Raw genomic sequence first — 6,020 nt, forward strand, 5'->3', positions numbered from 1 at the left:
ATATTTTGATTGTAAATTTCAAGATATCAACCTTGATATAATTTTAGATGGAAGAAAAAAACGTTTGTTCAAAAAAAGAAGAAAGAGAACAACTTGAGGTTCAAAATAAAAAGGTTTCCATTTTGCACTCTTCAACTATATTCGAATTTTTACTTTGATCTTGTCCCTAAACTATAAAACTTGTCTCACTTCAATACAATGATTAACAGAATTCCCAAAAATAATGGTGTATTGGTCAAGTGAGAAGCAACTATAATCCAAAAAAAAAATTCAAAATTAGAGTAAAGAAAGGAATTTAGGAACAAAAGTAACTAAAGTACTCAAATTTAGAGTTTGTTGATTAAAACGAGACTCAATGTATAGTTTAGGAACTAAAGTGTCTCAATTTGAATTTATGAACTAAAGTGACGATCAAGCTATAGTTGAAGGGTGTAAAATGAAATTAACTCAAATAAAATGACTTAACATTGTCATGAAAAAATGACTTGATAAGCTTAGTGCAAGTCAAACTTACAAAGACACTGAAATTTAGCACCCCCAATTAATATGCCGATGTGTTAAAATGTTGTCAGGAAAGTCTGTTTTGATAATTATGGTATGGAGGCATGCACCTTAGACCAGTGTTTTAAAACCCAAACTGACTTGCGATTTTGTCGGAGTCGATACGACCAATTAGGCTGGGGTTTTAAAAAAAATGAAAAATGAAGAATCGGATGATTTTTTTTTAACCACGGAGAGCAAACCAGCTCAATACATAGACACTAAGCCGGGGCCCATGATATCCAAGTACATCCATCTCTGAACTATATATGGTGGACTCTATAAACAATACAACCCTGACTCATTATTGAGATTATCTTTAACTAAACAATTTGCACTATTATTTTCTTCTCGCCAAATATGCGATATCTTTACTTTCCATTTCTTGTGTCTCCAGCGATCAATTTGGTTTAGCAGATTAGAGTAAGGGCTCAATTCAGGTGATTTGTCCAGAAGCATAATTGCAGCTTTTAAGTCTACTTCTACAATCACTCTCTTATGTCCTGCTTCCCAGGCCAACTGTAGTCCATGGATGATTCCCCATAACTTCGCTGCTATATTCGAAGCTACTCCCAAATTCACCTCAAATGCTCATTTCCATACACCAAACTCATTTCTCATAACCCCTCCTGCTCCAGCCACCCTCAGATTGCCTGCTGACGCCCTATCTACATTTACTTTGGTCCAACCCATCGGTGGTTTCTCCTAGTGAATGAAGCGCCAATCTTTCCTATTTGTATCCGTTTCATTTAGTATTGCTATCTGTGCCTGTCTCGCTCGAGCCACAATCTGATTAGCCAAGACCTGCAACCTTGACCCCTCTCCTGTTATGTTAAACTTGTTCCTCGTTCTCCAAACTGAGTATGCCATTTCTTGAAAAATGAATTGCCAGCATATATCATCATGGACTCCCACCTTAACCATTCTCAGGTTTCGGTCCAACCATTCCCTATGATCCATGGTCATAAACTCTTCCCATCGGTTTGGGTGAACTAGACTCTTCCAAATCCTTTGTACTCTAGAACAATCTCTTAGAACATGCAATATCGATTCTCTCGCTCGTTTGCAGACAGGGCATTTTCCATTGACATGCAGGTGCCTTCTGTATTTCTTGGCATTGGTGATCAACCTTCCATTTCAAATTAACCATAACAAAAACTGCCATCTACCATGTCCTTTCTGTTGCCAAACTTTCTCCCATCCATAATCCATGCTTTCCCTCCTAGAAGAATCTGAACATTCCGCCTCATATGCTGACCGAGTTGAGAACCTCCTATTCGCCTCATATCCCCAGCACACTGTATCACCATTCTGCTCTCCCGGAATTACACATAAAGCTCTAATTTCTAACAAGCGCCGCTGCAGCAAGTATTCCGAAAGCTCATTCCAATTCCAGCCCCTTGTGTTATCCCAATACTGATTAACCGTTCTATCCATTGCTTCCTCTAGCGACTCTTTCAACACATCATCGGTTAAAGATGAATTCCCCACCCAGTAATCTTTCCAGAAGCGAATACGCTCGCCATTCCCCAACCTCCATTTCAAACCTTTCCTGATCACTTCATTTCCAAATCTTAGGCTCTCCAAACTAGTGAAGCGCCTGTTTTGGGAGGTGTTATAAACCTTTGGAATTCCTCCTCACTACTATATTTACTTCTAAGGACCTCTGTCCATAATGCTCCCTTTTGTTCGTGATATCTCCAATTGTATTTTGCAAGTAATGCTTTATTCACCTCCTTTAATCTCCCGTATTCCTAAACCTCCCTTGCCCCTAGCCTGGGTTACAATTCCCCAGCTTATGTATGCATACCTCTCCTATCCTCTATCCCATTCCAAAGGAAGTTCCTCATGCATTTCTCCAACTCATCCAACACAGAGGTGGGGATTGCCATTGTTTGCATCATGTAAGTTGGGAGTGCTGATAGCACTGTCTTGATTAAAGTCATTCTCGCTGCATACGACAAACACTTCTTCTTCCAGCCCGCAAGTTTACCCTAAACTTTATCTACTAAACCCTAAAACATCTCTTTAGACACCTGATTATGGAGTAGTGGCATTACCAAATATCACCCCAAGTCATGTGTTATCCTCATCCCTATTTGTGCGCAAATCTTTTTTACTATCCTTCTGGATATGTTCTTGGAACAAAACAAACTGGATTTAGCCACATTAATTTTTTGCCCAGACATATTACAAAAGTTCTGCATTACGTGAGCTATAACTTTAGCTTGTTCTACACTTGCTTCTGAAAATAAAATGAGGTCATCTACAAACATCAGATGAGAGAGTTTTGAACCTGTTCTAGAAGCTCAAATTGGTTTCCACTTGCCTACTCCTATTGCTTCATTTATCATATGACTCAACCTCTCCATACAGAGCACAAATAAATATGGTGATAAAGAATCACCCTGCTTCATTCCCTCATAGGCGTAAACGCTGGCAATTTTTCCGCATTCCAGATTACCTCTGTAAACTGCCATTGTATACAATCCATTATCAACTCTATGAGTTTATCCGAGAACCCAACCATATATTAAGTTTCTTCTAAGAAGCTCTAGTTTATCCTATCGTACGTCTTCTCTAGATCAACCTTAATTACCAGAATTTCTTTCTTTCCCTTCTTCTTCTTGGCTGTGTGTGCAATCTCCTGAACTATTGCAATATTATCTATCATTTGTCTTCCAGGAATGAAACTACATTGCATTTCCCTTACCAAATTCGGCATGAGGGGTCTAATTCTATTCACTATCACCTTGGTGATGAGTTTAAACAGCACATTGCATAAGGAAATTGGCCAAAACTGGCTCACTTTCTCAAGGAACTCGACTTTCGGAATTAAAGAGATAACAGCTCCTTTTACCTCTACAGGTAACCTTATTCTCCCTGAAAACTTTGCTGATGAAATCAATCACCGAGCCTCATGTAATTGCCCAACCTTTGGTAGAAACTCGCTGGAACACCATCTGGGCCAGGGGCTTTATTCCCTTCCATACCAAACAACGTTGTTTCAATTTCTTTGGGACACACTGGGCGAATTAGAGATGCTAGACTTCTATCACTCAATTGTGGAAAATTTATTTGGCACTTCACTTCCTCTTCCACTCCATCCGTCGAGCAATAAAGTTGTTAAAAAAAACTTCTCACCATATTGCCCACCACTCCTGGATCAGATTGCCATTGGTTATCTTCATCCTGTAGGCATGTTACATGATTTCTCCTTCGTCTAGCAATTATGGTCAGATGGAAATATCGCGTGTTTCTCTCCCCATATTTGATCCAATTTACCCTCGAATTTTGGTACCATAACAGCTCCTCCTGTTCTAAAATCATATTGTAATCTGCTATTAGTCTCTTCTCAAGTTTCACTAAATATTTGCATTCACTCCGGGAAAGAGCCTTTTGAACACCCTTCAACCTTGCTGCACACCTTCTCTTCCGATGAAATAGAATCGGATGATTTCATGAAGCTCTTGGGTGTAAATCAAGGGATCAAATCCCTTAGTTTTCATTATTCTCCAGTCTTTCCTTAAAATTTCACTAGTGAGTCCCTGCCAATTGGGTGTACGTCAAGAGATCAAATCTCCCAACTTGAATTCTTCTTCAGGCTTTCCTGAAAATTCCACCAACAGGTGCATAGGCACCCGTCTAATCCAGTGGTGATTCAATCCCTTTCAGATTCTTCATTGACCCATTTGGATCTACCCCTTCCCCTTATCTCTCGTTTGGTATGTGTAAATGCCTAGAATAGAAAGATTTTTTCACCCAGAATACATTTCCATCTAGAATGGTGGTGAAAACTTTATTATTCTTGGGTTTGGTAGACAAGTCATAATGGAATGCGAGAACAGATGGATTAGGTGGTTCGAAGAATGGAATGTCAATGAGAGATCTTGAGTTCGAACCCTTCTACTTCTATTTAAAAAAATTAAAATGGAATGTTTACAATTTCTAATATTTGGTATAATCAATATTTAGGTGTAAAAATGAAATATGTTAGATGCAAATTTGACTTAATTGCCTTGAAATAGTTTATGGGACATAATATGTCTTATTATTATTTTTATTTGTTCTATAATAATATTGGTTTATTTATGTGAATTTTGATATTTTTATTCAAAAATAGATGGGGATTGATAATAAAATTCTCCAATTGTAATACTTGATTCATTTTAATATATAGAGTTTTGAGTTAAAAATTTGTATTTACTAGCAATATAATAAGCAAAAAAAGGTAAAATATAAATGGCATGAAATCAAAGAATTATAATTTATTTTTAATCTATTTTCAATTTTGATAAGATTCAAAATGAAGTCTTGCGCAATTGTTCAAAAGTCAAAGATAAAGCATCTTAAAATATCTATTTCCTAGTATAAAAGAAAAAATATTTAAAATACAAAGAAAATTTATTATTATGAAAAATTACATTCCAATATTGATTGAGATTATAAATAGCCTAAGATATCGTGATGTAGTGTAAAAATTTATAAGGATAAATTTGACAGCCTACTATTTAGACATTCTAGGATGACTATGGAAAGGTGATACGAATTGCATTCTATCTCACATGCAACCCGCAACACACAGACCCAAGGATCTAGAAGTTGTATCAACGTTTGGAATGGAAGACCTTAAGCTATTGATCGCGTGGTCAACGAATCTTGGTATGGTAGAAGTCACCACAATTGAAGATTGATAAGTCATGAACACTCAAAGAAATTTCTTTAAGATGTTCAAAGAGCTTTCGTAAAAGCCATGACAGAACTCTTGTTATTTTCTAAGTATTTCTCATTATTATTGAAAAAAAATGTCATCGTTAGGCTATTAATAGCCATATAAGACACAAGACTGAATAATGACTTTCCTAAACCAAATAGGACACCATAATTCGGCTATAATTAGCAAGTTAAGATAGCCAAATAAAACTATTATTGAAAAGACTAACTGATTAACGAATTTAATAACTAGCTAATCATGAAACTAATTTAATCAACTCGGCTTCAATCATGAAATTCAATTGACTCGACCAAAGCTTCCTTGACTTGGAGGAGATGAACAACCTTCAAATCTTTATCTTCAAGACCTTCAATGGTATTTGGAACATTAACTTGGTCATGGACAGCAAGCACCAACCTTGAAATGCATCACGAAGCTGCTTGGCTCGTGCTCATGTAACTGATCCCAAAGGCACTGAAACCCTCTCGAGTTGCATAGCTGGTTGCTCACCTTGGTCTCCATCATTCCCCTCCTCTTGAAAAGGATTTGCTCTCAAATCATCTTCATCATCTGCAAGAAAAGGAGAAAGATCAGATATGTTAAATGCTGCACTAACATTGTACTCACCAGGAAGGTCAAGTTTGTAAGCATTGTCGTTGATACGCTCCACAACTTGAAATGGCCCATCTCCACATGGTAGTAGCTTGTTACACCATTGGAAAGGAAACCTCTCCTTGCGCAAGTGCAATCACACCCAATTTCCAAG

The sequence above is a fragment of the Coffea arabica genome, chromosome 9c, assembly GCF_036785885.1.
Source record: "Coffea arabica cultivar ET-39 chromosome 9c, Coffea Arabica ET-39 HiFi, whole genome shotgun sequence".
Classification (NCBI taxonomy): domain Eukaryota; kingdom Viridiplantae; phylum Streptophyta; class Magnoliopsida; order Gentianales; family Rubiaceae; genus Coffea; species Coffea arabica.